This window comes from Psittacula echo, assembly GCF_963264785.1.
Source record: "Psittacula echo genome assembly, chromosome: 3".
Lineage (NCBI taxonomy): Eukaryota > Metazoa > Chordata > Aves > Psittaciformes > Psittacidae > Psittacula > Psittacula echo.
In genome coordinates this window covers 91,546,041-91,563,430 of record NC_137736.1, presented here as the reverse complement: position 1 = coordinate 91,563,430, position 17,390 = coordinate 91,546,041, and positions in this window count along the sequence as shown.

The following is a 17,390-nucleotide window of genomic DNA, read 5'->3' as shown; positions in this document are numbered from 1 at the left end:
GGATGATCAGGTAGTGAGATGGACTGCGAACTGGCTGAAGGACAGAAGCCAGAGAGTTGTAGTCTATGGGGCGGAGTCCAGTTGGAGGCCTGTATCTAGTGGAGTGCCTCAAGGGTCAGTATTGGGACCAGTATTATTTAATATATTCATCAATGATTTAGATGAGGGAATTGAGTGTACTGTCAGCAAGTTTGCTGATGACACTAAGCTGGGAGGAGTGGCTGACACGCCAGAAGGCTGTGCTGCCATCCAGCGGGACCTGAACAGGCTGGAGAGTTGGGCAGGGAGAAACTTGATGAAATATAACAAGGGAAAGTGTAGAGTCCTGCATCTGGGCAGGAACAACCCCAGGTTCCAGTATAGGTTGGGGAACGACCTGTTAGAGAGTAGTGTAGGGGAGAGGGACCTGGGGGTCCTACTGGATGGCAGGATGACCATGAGCCAACACTGTGCCCTTGTGGCCAAGAAGGCCAATGGCATCCTGGGGTGTATTAGAAGGGGGGTGGTCAGTAGGTCGAGAGAGGTCCTCCTTCCCCTCTACTCTGCCCTGATGAGACCGCACCTGGAATATTGTGTCCAGTTCTGGGCCCCTCAGTTCAAGAAGGACAGGGACCTGCTGGAGAGAGTCCAGCGCAGGGCAACTAAGATGATTAAGGGAGTGGAGCATCTCCCTTATGAGGAAAGGCTGAGGGAGCTGGGTCTCTATAGTTTGGAGAAGAGGAGACTGCGGGGGGACCTTATTAGTGTATATAAATATATAAAGGGGGAGTGTCATGAGGATGGAGCCAGGCTCTTCTCAATGGCAAACAATGATAGGACAAGGGGTAATGGGTATAAACTGGAACACAAGAGGTTCCACTTAAACTTGAGAAGAAACTTCTTCTCAGTGAGGGTGACAGAACACTGGAACAGGCTGCCCAGGGAGGTTGTGGAGTCTCCTTCTCTGGAGACATTCAAAACCCGCCTGGACACATTCCTGTGTAACCTTATTTAGGTGTTCCTGCTCTGGCAGGGGGATTGGACTAGATGATCTTTTGAGGTCCCTTCCAATCTCTAACATACTGTGATACTGTGATACTGTGATAAGGTAGGTGGAATCAATTTAGATTAATCTTCAGCTGCTGAAGTGTATGTGGCTTAAAACAGTATACATAAATAACTGCCTCTGGTGGAGAAAGAATCTCTTATAATTGCTATTTTGTCTGACCCATTGAACAGCAACCACAAGCTTCTGTGTCATTATGGCACTTAAAGTGTTCACCCTGACACCTGTCCAAGGGGGGATGGCACCTTTCTCTGTTGAACTCATCGATGCAGGGAATGGTTACTTGAAAAATTTATAAAATAGTATTTCATATACGTAAAACCTCTGCAGGCCCAGATTTAATTTTATTTTGTTTGGAACCCAAGACAATCAACTCTGGAATCAATCTATTTTAGAGACAATGTTTTCAGCTGCAGGCAGCTTTTTCTGTTTTAGATGCAATAGCTGTAGATAATTATCCAGTCAAAAATAATTCTATTTAGTCTGGGAGAAAAAAATCTTGTTTTAATTTTCAAGCTTTAAATCAGAAGACACTGGAACTTAATCAGTGATTGTCTAATGAAAAATTAAGGAATGTCCTTAGAAAATAGATTTAACTCCTGTGTTTAGGGCTAAAATTTAGGTTTAATCTTGCCTGAAGAAAAAGGCAAATTGTATTTTTAGTAGCTACAAAGAAAGTGATATGAGGCTAGTCTGGGAAAGGTCACGCATTACAAAAAAACACACTTGACACGAAAACACCTTGAGACATTTTAGTCGGAAAAGCAGATACAAAAGGACACCACTCTATTTCATTACAAGTGTTTTACAGTTAACATATACAGGAAACATTAAAATCATCTGTTTGTTTGTTTTTAATTCTAAAGGAAATTCACTGCTAATTGTGAAATATGTAGCAGCACTGGACCTCTAACACGAGGATTGAAACTGTTAGATAGCAGAATAAAGCTATACTATAGTAGATGAGTTGAAAAGAAGCTTTTCCTTTCTAATCTGATCTGCACATGATCTGCCTGATATAATCTTCTTCAAGTCTCTTATTTTAGAAGGAAAAAGGTACAGTAATATTTCAGGCAAAATCCAGTGATTTAATTTGTGTCCCTAAAGCTTTTCTCCTGGTTATGCCCAAAGTAAGCAAATACTTCTAGTGTGTTTTGCATTACGTAGAGAAGAAACTTGTCCTTCAGATATGGACCTGATTCCCTTTGATGCAGATTCCCATCTACAGGACCAGGTCTAACAATGGTTCTTAATAAGCATTTTGTCTATATATTTCACTGCATCTCATGAAAAAGGATTGTAACTCTTTCTTGAGAAAATTATACATAATCATTAAGTGACTGAAGTTCATGGTCATAACCTATATTTAATCGTGGAAATTAGCTCATCAGGTTCTAGGAATTATCTTTTGTAGGATAACCTTGAAAAGGCTGAGAAAAGTTGACCAAAAGAGCTATGTGATTAATAGATCTGTTTGTTAGAAACAAAGATAGTTGAAAAAAATAGCGATTCTTATTACTTTTTAACTATATTGATTCTGGGATATAATAAAAGTGTGTGCTTTTACAAGGGAGCACATATGAGTCAGGTGGCAATAGAACCCAAATTTCTGCTTATATTTATACTTACTGGGAAAAAAGACCTTGCAAGAGGATTTACCTAAGGTAAAATAGTATTTTTGTAATACTAGAAAAATGAGCATCACTGGGTATTTGCTGTGCTTTAGACCTCCAAGTTAGACTGGCAGAAGATATTTTCACTTGCATACCTGACATTTTGGAACATGTTCTTATTCTTTTAGTCATTTGTATGTATCAGTGCCAATTAGAATTGCTCCAGTTAAAGTATTACCTTGGTTGTTTTATGCACTTTTTAGATTAATAAATCTCAAAAACTACCTGCAGATAGAAATATTAGTCCATAATTTGGATTAGTGCTGAATTATTTGAATAAAATGAAATTGTCCATTTGACTTCAAGAAAATAAAAATTACAAATATATGCTAGCTAGCTTTTGAAAGAAAATTTGAATATACATACCTGTTGTGCATATACTCATTGTAAATTAAGAGGATTATATGTGGTTTTTTTTTTTGTTTTTTTTTTTTTTTTTTTTTTTTTTAATACAGAGCTATTGACCAAATGGTTAGTAACAGCTCAAAGTACAAAAAGTGTTACAGTTTACTGTGTCAGTGATCTATGGATTAAAGATTCCCCAAGTACCTATTCATAAAACAATGTAAATTACTTCTATGGAACCAGACTAGACTAGTAGATTAAAGATCACTTGGAATACTTACAGTGGCAGTGGAGCAAATATAATGTGTTTGGTATTGCTGAAGTATCCTCAATTACGGTTTTTATTTTCTGCTTATTAAAAAAAAATAGCAAAATAAATTGAAGGTATTGTAAAGAGTCTCTCAGCTTGGGTGAAAGTATTGCGGTGACATGGAATATTACAGTCAGGTCAAAATAACATTCAATCTAGTTACTGCAGGTATAAAAAGACTGGAGAGAATGAGAAAGCATGTCAGGTGTGTTGGAATTTCTTTGCCTACATTACCAAACAGTAATTTTTCCCACTGTTCAGACCAGTGGGAAAAAAAGAATGTTCAGAGGCATTATTTAGTTAGCATGAGAAGAAAGAGTCCTCTTCACCTGTGAAAGGCTTTGGTTCTCATTTTTATAACGTAAATCCCCAAAGCACTTCCCCAACATGAGCACAGCAGAAACGAAGGCCAACAACAACAGAAGCTTGAGAAAGAACCATGGGTAGACATAGCCTCCACAGTACACAAGGAAGAATAGGCACAGAGGCAAGAGGATAGATCAAACTTTCACTCAGTGAAGAAGAAAAAGCCATTTCTTACATACAGAAAGACGTGATAAATAATATTGTATACCAGTGAAACTGATAATCATGAATTGTCTATTGGAAATAGAAGCTGGTTTAATCTATGTCAAAATGCAGAGGGAGTTTCTTCCAGTTAATTATTTTATGTGGAAGTTACACTGACAAATTTCAAAACCTAAAGGTCCTTCACTTACAATCAGGTGTACATCCTACAGCAAATCATAACAATCATTACATTTTTGTTTGTCTGTTTGCTAGTAAGCATAGCCACAGAATGAACATGTTGGCTATTATACATTATACAGTAAAAAACCCCAAATGTTTACGTTTGCTATCTTTGCTCTTTACTGTCGACTCTGTTGACCCACATACCAAACAGTTAGGCTTTTCATAGAAAAACAAAACATGAGCAATATAATATTAAAAGTATGGATACGGAAGTTTTAGATTTAAGTGAACAACTCACATAGCATTAGACTGGGCAGCAGCAGTCTATTTTAAAACTTGTTACACTGGAATTTTTTAATCTGTGTAACTACGAGCATCTATTTCAGTCCTATGAATGGTAGAGATGCTTACACTCACCTGTGTTTGCATGACCTAAGTCCTTGCATTCATTGCAGCGTGAAGAAGCATGTCCAACAGAAAACCTTTTTTGATAGTCACAGAAACAGACTAAACTATACGTATAACGAGTATTTTATAAAGGGAAATAGCATAAATTCCTTGAGCACTGACTTTTTCATTGAGTACAATATGCATCACTAATTAATGTAGAAGCGCAGTACATGAAGTGTATTAGGAACAAAAGTGGTATCTAATATACTTTGTACTATAGACATAACAGACAGAGTTTGCAGAGATTTCTTATAAATATGGAAGTCTGTTTGAGAATTCTAAATGTTTTAAAGTGATTTGATGCTCTATGAGAAACAAAGAAATCAAAAGCCATGATTTATTTTTGCTTCAGGCTTATTAAAGGAAATGAGAGTATAAGTTTTGTAATTTGTGAATATTAGCTTGCATGGTCAATCAGAGGGAAAGAAAGCTGAGGCTTTGTAAAACACAGGCTTCTTCACAGAGATAATTAAGTATAGTACAACCTGTGGCAAAATGACAAAGGCATAGATAGTTAGCATGGGCATATTAAGGAAATCTGACTTATAAGTTAGTAGTTGGCTAATAATTCTTCCTCATGCAGCATTCAGATATTTTTTTCTTTTCAGTTGAAATCTATTGCCTAAGGCTATGCGATTGAATGGAAAGTAGAATTCATGCCTATAATTGAACTCCTATTAAAATCTTCCATTGTTTAAAAAAACACCCCATTAAATAGCTTTTTCATAGTTTAACAAGGTAACTAAAAAAGGAGGATATTTATTAGTTAATAATATGAAGTATTCCTCAAAATTGACATTGAAAAACCCTTTCAAAAGGGAGAAAACCTGATAAAGCAGATACATGTATCTAAGTACTTGACTTTGTTAGGGCAGAATGTGGTCCCCCTAAAAGACACTAAGACTTGTCCTAAATGTATTATCTGAAATACTGTTGAATTTTTAAAGACGTTAAAAGCTTTGGACCATTGTTTTTTTTTGTTTTAGGTTTTTTGTTTGTTTCTTTTAAATAAATATTTCATGTTTAACAGGTTGCTTTGCAATGACCTTGTGAGGTCATGAAGGTACGATCTTATTGATCCTGGGGTACTGGATGCTTCAGTCCAGCCTGCTTCACAAATTAAAATTATTTGATCAAATTGTCCTCTGTGGAATTTTTGAAGAAGAAATTAAGGTGCTCACGCTGTTTTCTAGATAGTGAAAGCTCAAGTTCCCTACATAGCTCTCCTGCCTTCACTGTAAGGAACACAAGGCCTTCCCGAGATCCTGTGAGAAGGTTATCACTACTCTGTGGAAGTCCTGATAAGTTCTGCTGTAAATAAGTTGCGTCCTGTTTTTTCTGGTATCACTTCTGCTTGTGAACTTTTAACCCTGTGCGTGTTTTTAGAAGTAATCCCTGAGATGACCAGTAAATAGTTCAGTTGGAGGTGAATGTGTGAAAAACAGGCAGTAAGGTAACAAAAGCAGAACTTTGGATCTACAGAAACTGGCTACACTGAATGTGTTTAAGTCTTTAATATATGAATCATCATAATAATGCATAAAGAGTAAAGGAAAGGCAATTAAATTAAAGTAGAAATGTTGGGTATAAGCTCAGTCAGTACTTACAGTCAATTAGTTTTTCTCAGTGTGACAGCAGTATCCCTCGAAAGCATTTGATTTGCTACTTAAACGTTAAAATCGTGAAAAGAAAGCATTACAAGGTGACTTGAGTGATTGACCTTCATTAATCATTGATGAAATTTTTTCTGCTGCATTTCTAGGCATTGGTTAGTGACCTTCATTTTCCTACAGAGCTCTGTTGGCTTTGCCATCTGATTTTCATATGCATTGCATTGCCATTCATCTCTTTTGATTAATTTCTTAATACTATGTAAGTCTTAGATTGTATTACATAAAATAATAGATCATAAAGATGTTGCAACTTTTAAAAATCTTTTATTTTTCTCTTTATCATCTAATAGAATGGAGTCACATCTCTCAGGTTCATAATCACTCTTATTTATAACAAATGTTTTGCTGTGCTTGGAAATAAATAATTTGTTGCTTCTAAGGGAAATAAAACAAAATAAAACCCCACAGCACCCCTGAAAAAAACTTTGTTGTCTCTGGCTTTTAGGAGCAAGGTGAAGTTTATGCAGTTGAAACAGGTATTTCATTTGTGTTCTCCTGGAAATAGCACATTTAATCAGTACTTCCTCTGTGGGTGTAGAGCTCTACAGAATTAACTTTTTAACTGCTTTTCAGGCTGATGTCAGATTTTGCAGCTCTGTGTAGATGCCAAAAGCAGCCAAAATACAAAATGGTAATAAATTTGCTCTCTTCTCTCCAGTATTATAAATCACAAGCTTAGCACATACATGATGATGGTGTGCATTTGTGTTCTCTCATCATGTACTGCTGTATGTGACTGAGCTCTTCATTACTTCTGTAAATTAATGGACTCTTATCCATTATTAATAGACTCTTGACTATTCAGAAAATACATGTGACTGTTTAAGATCTGAAGGGCTCTCCTGATGAGACGAGTGATTCTTCTAGAAAAATATCCTGGCTCTGAGGGTAGCACCACCTCACTGATTCAGATGAAGATATAAAATCACACTTAGTGTCTACTATGGAATATTTTTTCTGCAAGGAAAAGTACTTTGCACTATTAGTGTCTAATCCATGGGATTTAGTATCTACTATGTATTTTTGAGATGGAAATCAGGCTGGTAAGCTTTTGTGGGTTCTGCCGCTGCTACATTCATTTCATGTTTAATTTATAGGGCAATGCTCATCCATTTTAGGTATCTTCTATTTCAATGGTAGTTGAGCAGACAGACAGTGCAATTCTTTTCTGGAAGCCATTACAGAGTCCTGCTAAATCTGCAGTTCTCTCAAGAATAGCTTGCTGAAGGTTTAAGAAGATTACTGCATGAGGAGGGGATCACTAGCTCCCATGGAGCATACTAGCTGAGGAGTTAATCACACAGCATGCTAAAGGGTTAGCACACTCAGGCCAAATAATCCCTGTCTTTTAAAATAAGATGTATCATCACTGACTTATTAAAATTTTGTCTATTCCTCTGAATAGCCTTTTATTGACTCAGACAATCCTTTGTACTTTCCCAGCATGAAATTATAATAAAAGGTTGAGTCTTATAGATGTCTAAAATGTCCTTGAAATGGAAAGTTAAAATGGCTCAAGTTGCATTCAAAAGTGAATATATGTCACTCAACACACAAAAATTAACTGACTTTGTATTCATTAGATGATCTGTGAAATAATCGGCAATTAAATGGACAATAGATTTCTAGTTCCTACAAAGGTGCAACTTTAATCTCACATTAACTTTTTACCTTCCTTTTTTCCATATGTCAAAATGGTGTTCAGTATTCACTCCTTCAGAAACTGTTGTTAAGATAAGAAATAGAATTGAAAAGCAGCCATAACAGAGGTCTCAGAAGCGGCATGATCACCGGCACAGTTTTACATCTGTTTTGGCACTCTCAGAAGCAAGGCTTGTTGAGGAGATAGGCTAGCATAATCCCATAGATATAACATTTCCCATTTATGGCAATTTATATCTTTAGGACATGACCTAATGAACCTCCACAATGGGGGAAGAAGGGTGGAAGCACTTACGGCTTTACTTGCCTCAAAATTTTTGAGTTCAAGAAAGATTATCTAAATTTATCTTCAGCCTCTACATGTACTGTAATGTTTATTTCAACTACAGAAGTGCCAATGGGCTCAGCCATGAATAACATCTTCTTGTTAGATACTGTGTAAATACAGAAGAGGCCTTTATCTCAAAAAATTTGCACAATAGGAAGGCACTGATGGATTCTACAGCCAGATACTGTGAGGTGCAGGGGGAAACAAAGCACGGTTTATCAACAAATGCAGATCAGAGCTTGAGGGCATCAGACACATTTAAAGCTCATTAAAATGTGAAATGACTGTCTCATTAGCCAAGATGCAAATGATTTTGTGACAAGGGACATTATACCACTAAGTGTTCAAAGGTGTGCTAGTTTTGGCTGGAATAGAGTTAATTTTCTTCATAGTAGCTGGTTTGGAGCTATGTTTTGGATTTCTGCTGAAAAGAGTGTTGATAATAGATGTTTTAACTATCGCTGATCAATACTTACACAGAGCCAAGGTCTTTTCTGCCTCTCATACCACGCCATCAGCCAGTAGGCTGGGGGTGCACAAGAAGCTGGGAGGGGACACAGCTGGGACAGCTGACTCCAACTGACCAAACGGATATCCCATACTGTGTGATGTCCTGCTCTGCATATAAAGCTGGTGAAAGAAGAAGGAAGGGGTGACATTTAGAGTGATGGTGGACATTCATCTTCCCAAGTAACCATTACATGACAGAGCCCTGCTCTCCTGGAGATGGCTGAACACCTGCCCGCTGATGGGAAGTGGTGAATGAATTCCTTGGTTTGCTTTGCTTGTGTGCAGTGCTTTTGTTTTACCTATTAAGCTGTCTTTATCTCAACCCATGAGTTTTCTCTTTTACTCTTCTGATTCTCTCCCCTATTCTGCTGGGGGGAAGCGAGTGAGTGGCTGCATGGGGTTTAGCTGCTGGCTGAGGTTAAACCATGACAGAAGGGTAGAACCGAAGCCAAAGGATGTTTGTTTTGGAAAAGGGATAGTGGAGCTATTGTTTTTTTCTAAGAGAAATGAAGTGGAAGATTTGTTGCAAAAATAGTGGAAAAATCAGGAAATATAGCTTTTGCACAAAAAACATGACCCAAATTCAAGCCATGCCTTCCAGGACATTTTAGACTGAAATATATCAGTGAATGTAGCCTATGCTTTCATATAAAAAGATGCTGTGGAAACTTTTCTTGCTCCTTAACTTCTCTAGGCTTCTTCCGAAAGTGCTCCCTGTCCTTTCTAGCAGTGGAAAGAAGAGACCCCCTGGGAGCCCTAGTTGCTCAGTCATTATCACCTATTACTAGACCAAAATGAGTAGTGAACATTAATGATACTTATATTCACATCTTGTCCCTAAGCTTATTAGCAGGACGTTGTGTAATCAGCATTTCCCTTTATCTTCATTCCGTAGTTGCTGAAGAATCATCAGTGCATTAGCACAAATAATGGCAGTGTCTAGTGGAACGGGAACTCAGTTTCCATTAGAAAATATCAATCCTGTATTTCTTATATTGCTCCATTCTCAGCTGGTAGCCGTAATCTTCTCATGTGTTTCTTCTCCAACATAGCATTTGCCCAACAGTGACTGAAAATAAACCTCTCACCTTAATACTATGCTTTTACTCAGTGTAACAGTTTAAGGACATTGCGCAGTGTGTGGACTTCATTTTTGAGAGTATGTGTTCTGTTTCTGCCTGATAAATTGCAAACTCTATTTTCACTGCAAAAACAATCACTGCAGTAGTTAAGACTGAACCTTAATTAAAATTTGTAAAGAGTTCTGATCTAGGGCTAACAGTAGTATTACTGGCTTAAAATGTATCACTCAAATGTGATTGCTCTGACAGCAAGTCAACTCCATGGAGAAGAATTGTTTTGTCACCTTGGCAATAAAGTTATTTAGAAAGGATCAGGGAACATCTTGTATGTCTGATCGGGGTTTCACTAGGCAGAGCAACAAAAAAATTATAAAAAGAAAAGCAAGTAAGTTGTTTGATCTGCTTTAGTCTTCTTAAGTGGCTAATGATGAAGAAAAGCTCTATGTCCCAGGGACACAATGTAAAGCATTGTTTATAGTTTTTTTTTATACCCCAAATGAAAAATCCTTTTCTTCACCCTGGGTTCAGTCTGTATTGTGCTGACATTGTATTTTTCTCTCAGGAAAATAAAAATAACTGCATCAAGTATGTTTTTTTTTATTGTTGTTGTTGTGGAGGTATTTTAAGTTTTCCTAAAACCCCCGAAATGTAATTTTTCTTCCTCTTTCTAACATCATCTCATCTTCATCTTTCTAACACCGTCTCATCTTGGGCTGATTCATCTGCCTTTTAGTAAGCTTTAGATGACAATGCAAAAGTCTTGTGTCATTTTTAATCAAGTTTTTCCAAACTATCAGACTCCTTCCCTTTCCTTCTGACATTTTCCTGAATGTTCTCAATCTCATCCAAAACCATTTCCCATTGTTGAAACATGACTTGGCAATATGACATATATAATAACTCAGTCACTAATGCTGAGTCAAGAGCACCTGAGTTTCCTTTATGCTGATAACAGCTTTCCCAAGCTAATACTCACTTTAGAATCATTCTTGGAGAAGAGAGAGAAAGAACAGTGTTTTCCATTGGCTAGATTTCTGTTGCTTTTTTAGATTGGGTAAATGTGTATGTCTCCACAGATTTTTACAGAGCTGAAAATGACAAGGTGTCCCTGCCCATGGCGGGGGGGTTGGAACTAGATGATCTCAAGGTCCTTTCCAACCCTAACTATTCTACGATTCTATGATTTAAGGAGACAGGCCATGAGAACTTCTTTACTCCATTCTAAATATTTCTAGTTATACCTACCAATTGTTTTCCCCTTTGACTGGTGTTCTCTCATGTTATTTTGGTTTTTGACATCTTTACCACCAAAACACTTCATCTAACTATAAACTCATGTTGTTTCAAAAGCTGATGTAAAAACCAAAACAAACCAAACCCAAACAAACCAACAATCAAGCTATAAGATATAGTTCAGAGGCAGCAGTATCCAAAACAAGCCAAGACATAGCCAAAACAAGAAGCAACTTTTGAGGAGAGTTGGGTCATGTTTTTAAAGGAATTTTTTTTTAAGTTTCCTTCAGTTTGTCTTAAATAGTTAGAAATTTCAGCATCGATCCTAAGTCTTTGTTCATCTCAACCTTCACAAATTGTTTTCTATGAGATAGACACTAACTGATCATGATAATAGTAAAGGAAATTTAAGCAATTAGAAGCAGTTTCTGCAACAGAATACTGGATCTCCTCTTGAAGCATGCAAGATAATTATCCTGCATTGCTTCTGGTTTGCATTGTCTTACTTTGGGAATCACAATGAGAAGATATAAGCCCTGAAAGTGACTGTACACTTTAAGGGGACCCTAGGGTATAGAATACCAGATACCTTTTAATAAAGAAGTACATAAAACCACAGCTGCAAATGACACACAAGCCTTAGGCTCCATTTTGATATTCTTACTGCTGCCATTTCATCCCAATTAGAAGGTGACTTGTTCATCTTAATAGACTGATAAGATTTTCAGAAAACAAGTTAGGTAGTACATTACCTGCACTAGTACATTTAAGTGCAGTTACTTGCTTTCATTCAGGACAACTACAGAAGCAAATTTAAACTCTTTCAAAAAGCCTGGACTTAAAATACAAATATTATAATATCCTGAGCAATATCTTGCAGAACTATATTCATGAACTATTGTACAAGGGAGGCCAGGCGGAGAGGGTGGAATTATGAACTGTAAACTATAGGATCAATTATCTGTCTTTGTCAGCTTCATGTCTTTTCAATTAGTTGATTAAATAAATCACTCAGAAGAGCTTGGATGCTGATGCTTATTTTGTTCCGATTGGCAAGCTGGCAGTCAGAAATCCTCTTTTCATTCTACAGTAATTACTTTTTTCCCCCTACTTCAGAAGATTTCAGCCTGTAGAGATATATCTTTTGGCTGAAAGTGTTGCCAAAATTTAGGCAATGTTGAGCAACAGTTACGACATTTCATTTTGGGGTATGTGCATCAAAAATTTTACTTATATGCAGTATAAATATATAGAATATACTTATGTTGATAGACTTCCTAATGAAGTCTGTGCTAGGAGTCCCAAGGACACAACAGATGATAGTCAGTATGCACATTACCAGAAGGAGCCCACTCTGCAAAATACACAGTCCAAGTATTTTCATCACATTGTAAAATTGGTTTTAGGTGTCTAATGCCCTTTGAATTAGAGCAGGCACTTAAACAGTTTTCAGAACTAAGCCTTAATGTCTTTCTGGGGAACATGGCTGAATTCTCTCTGTCTCAATCACAAAGATAGATTCAGTACTCTATAGGCAGGGCTAAGTGCTCCTTCTGGAAAGAAGATGATTCTGTTCAGTTTCTGTTATGCTTGAATTTTTGGTGTTTACTGCTTATGAAGTCCCTGTCTTGCTGTTTGTCAGCAGACCTTCATATGCTGCTACTATGCAAGAGCTGCTTTGTTCCATTCAAACGAACCCACCAAAAATTGCAGAATTTTGCTCACTGTTGCAAGAACCAGTTGTTGATTCTGACCTGGAAAACAGGGCTGTCTTAATGTGTAGGGTTAGATAGCAAATACAAGGATTGATGTTTTCACTATTCTGTTTGAAACTCTCACAAAAAAGGCAGGGCTAGATCTGATCATTTTCTGGGCATCTCCTTTCTCCTTCCAAATAACTTAGACTTAGTTCCTCAAGTCCTTGCTCCCTCAAATTTCATGAATGTTAGTTTCCAAGCTCTCTTTAGATTTGAACAAACCAAGATGTGATTTTTTGATACATCTTACTCCAAGGATCACTTCTTATAGGTAATACAAATGAAAGGTACCAGGCATGGTGCCCTCTGATATATGTATTCCATATGCTGTTCACCAGACTGCTCAGAAAACAATCTAAAGCACTGTTCTAAGTTGCATGACACATCTCATGCTGTATATCAGCAATTTTCCTCCTGCAAAATCACATCTCTGGTGAGCTTCAACACAGCTCTCCAATTATCAAGCATTTTGAATGGCAAAACATATAATACAACAATAACTTTGGCCAAGATGACATAGGGACTAGATAGAACAGCCAGGTATGTAGTGGAAATGTGCCTAGTCCTCTACACAGGGAGCCAACTTCTTGTTCCTTCAGTTGGGGGCCAAGGATGATTCCCTGCAGTACATGTTTTTTGCAGTGTAAATGTTGCCACAGTGCCAAGAACTTCTTAGCAATTTTAACTAACTCTTTCAAATAAAACATGTAAATAGCTCCATGTAAATGAGCTCTCTTCCCCAAAGGCTTAACTACCAGACTGAGAATCAGAACTTCCTTGTTCAATATATTTGACTGTTTAATATCCATTATTTTTTATAGACAAAATGGACCATTTTTAATAAGAAACAGAATCTTTTAATAGTTTCTAACTGTCTGATTAAAATATTTGCAAGAATATAGAGTGATATGGATCTGAATTATAGCTGAGCACTTTTATAAAAAACAATACATCCACTATAAAGGAATTAAAAATAAAAAACCAACCAAAAACCCAAACCAAATCATTTGTAAATAGAAGTGAAGACTTAAAAAACCCCATCAAAACTAAAAGGAAAAAATAGTTCCAAGATTAAATTGTTTTAGCTTTTGATATTTTAAATAGCTTTCTATTTACTAAATGGAAAACCAACATTTAAAGAATTATATAACAGGAAAATGAAATACAATCTTTTGGGTTGTTTCAAGCAAAATATTTTCTGATGATCCACAATAAAATATTCAGGTCTTCTGATACACAGAGAAACACATTAGTGATTGTGAGATTATAGAGTTGAGTAGTGTACTTTCTTCTCTGTATTTCCTTTAAATAAGAGTATTTCTTATTCATTACTTTGTAGAAAGTAGGTGAGCTCATATCTTCAGCAGTGCTATCATACAGTGGAACCTGAGTCAATTAAAATTTCAGACATATATTGAAAGGTGTTTGAAATATCTAAGATCAATTACTTTTTGTGTGTATCCTTTTGGCCTTGGTTTAAGCTTCTGCACTGTAAATTTTTGAATTTTAGTTCTACCTCTTCTTAAAAACCATGGCCAGATACAGCTCCATTCTGCACCTAGTTATCCCCTGTCGGCTGGTTAAAAGCATGAATACTGGATATAGCAGATAAACAACTAATGGAGAACCCTCTTATTTGCTTACCAAGACCAATTCGAAGTACAAGATGAGTATGACTTCGCTCAGCCATACTGCAGTGTCAGTTTCATATCTATAGACGCATAACCGAGGTGTACAAAACTGTTGAGATTCTTAGAAAGTCTAATGATGGCCTGAGGACTCTAACTTTCCTGTGTGGTAAATGGAGGGTTTCCACTAGGTTTCTTCACATGGAAGACTAGCTATCTACACTCAGAGTAATTCTGAACTGATAACCTCATGTGTTTTTTCACTGGCACCAAGAGTGTGAAGAGTGATGTTGTGTGCGCACTTCAGTCTTTCCTTCCTACACAGTTGCAACTCTGGAAATTGCTCCCATGTTCTGCAATAGAGACATATTCCGTTTCATTTATCTGAGTTGTAGGAGGTGTATTGACTTTGAAACCAGGAGAGTGAGGTCTGTCAACGCTGCAGTGCCTATTTAGTAAGCAACCACGATGTCTGTATGTATTCAGTGACATACATATTGTAATTGCCATGAGAGTATGCAGAATGGAAATGTATCTTCCTTATGGATTTGCAATTTCACAAATACATTGGAGAAAAGGCTAAAATTTCACCCAAACTGCCTGAGTTTCATTTACAAACTTACAGCATGCAAAAACAAAAGAAAATTATTTCTTTCCAATCTTAAATAGTTTTTAATTTACTTTAAGAGATGTAAAGGATCACACATGAGTTAAAACACTATAAGAATGCCTTCCTTTGGCATCTCACTGACATAAAGTTGTGTCACATTTGAGGAAAGAAATCAGAATAATTTTTACAAAATGTAAGAAATGCACTTTTTAAATGCATCAAAATGTGGCAAGGTTTTCAAAGTTTTGCAAAGACAGAAAGCAGTTCAATGGCACACAGAAAGCCGTTCCCTCCAAATCAAATATCTTTAAATAGAATCGTAGAATCATAGAATCATAGAATAGTTAGGGTTGGAAAGGACCTTAAGATCATCTAGTTCCAACCCCCCTGCCATGGGCAGGGACACCCCACACTAAACCATGTCACCCAAGGCCTCATCCAACGTGGCCTTGAACACCGCCAAGGATGGAGCATTCACAACTTCCCTGGGCAACCCATTCCAGTGCCTCAGCACCCTCTCAGTAAAGATTTTCTTCCTTAGATCCAATCTAAACTTCCCCTGTTTAAGTTTGAACCCGTTACCCCTTGTCCTATCGCTACAGTCCCTAATGAATAGTCCCTCCCCAGCATCCTTGTAGGCCCCCTTCAGACACTGGAAGGCTGCTAGGAGGTCTCCATGCAGCCTTCTCTTCTCCAGGCTGAACAGCACCAACTTTCTCAGCCTGTCTCCATACGGGAGGTGCTCCAGTCCCCTGATCATCCTCGTGGCCCTCCTCTGGACTTGTTCCAACAGTTCCAATAAATCACATATGCATGTATTGCAAAACTTGTTTATCTGCTAGGGTTTTTTTTGGGATTTTGTTTGGGGGGGATGTTGTTCGGTTTTTGTTTGGTTGGGGATTTTTTTTAATTTATTCTTTGCATTCTTTGAAAGTACAGAATTTGTAATCAGTAGCTGTGTTGATGAGAGTTGTTTAGAGAAGGTATCTCAATACATACTGAATTTGTTAAAGCTTCTTGGACCTGTGTAATTAGCAGGAGTCAGATGTTAATTTGTTTATGAATGTAGAACAGGTACTTAGACATTACAATACAGGCATTTCAGTTCAAAATGGATTTACGAATTTTGTGTATTAAACCAAATAGAATTTTACATAAACAGGTAGAACTTAGGTTACTGTAAAATAAACCACCAAGAGACAGATTTTCAAATAAATCAGTAGAAAATTGCAGTGTTTTTTTAATGTAACGTTGGGGCACAACAGGTTTGCTGATACTGACAATGTAAATTACCTCATGTCATTTGTCCTCGTGGAGGTTTACCTGGGTAATAGAATAATAACTTGAACTTCGTAAATAATCCAAAGGAAAAAAAAAAAGTCATTTGGTTCCTGAAAGGGCTAAAAATAGAGTGAAGAGGTTACACTCACCATTACCTCCAAGCCTTCTGCAGATAGTGAGTAAAGTAAAGCAAAGCAATATTTTCTTCTATGAAGATAAATTTGTTAAAGGATAATTTCCCCTAAATCCATGTGAGATCCAGAAACTAGAGAAGAGGTACCTCAGCTGTCTGGCATCCAAACAAATAAACTGATTTATATATTAAATGCAGGAAGATGATCATTTATGAGTACTATGGGAACATCTAAGATTCAGAAGTCCTACTTTAGTGTTCACTTAGATAGGGAGAATATGGCACTGAAGTAAGTCTATCTGCATGTCTCTTGTTGGGAGTGGTTGTAAACTCCTGTTGTTGAAGACAGATTATTTTTCAAGAAAGAGTGCAAAATCTGTGTAACTTGAAAGACACCAGAAGAGGCAGCAGTTGAGTGAACATGTTATTTACCACAGAAAAGATCATGCTGAGCTTTGAACCTTGCAAATTCACTATATTAAATAGCCTCTGTGTAAAAGGTAGAAATAATCTTGGGAGCAAGTAACTGGACAATGGTGCTTCACTCTCAACTAAATGCTGTACCCAAATAGCTGAAAAATCTGTTGTCCTTTCTTCCATCTTTTAAAGGTTAAAGAATGTTTTGTTTTTTTTTTTCCTCGTGGCATTATGGATATATTTATCTCTATCCTGATACATAAGAGCTTGGAAAATGATTTAATTTTTAGTGAAGTACCTGCAAGCTCTGCTCTGAAAGAACTTATCTTTCAGTAGCTCAAATCTTTGTTGTTTGATTGCATGAAGTGAGTAATCTTAAGAAGCACTAGTCTTTTGATGAAGGAGCAAACTCATTTAATGTTGCCATGCTTAGTCAATACCTGGTAAAATATTGAAGGAAAAACTGAACAACAGCAAATGGGATTTTCCAGAAATAATGTACTAAAACCATCTGAAGCGTATTCTTCAAAAATGTATTACCGAAAACTGAAATAAAAGGT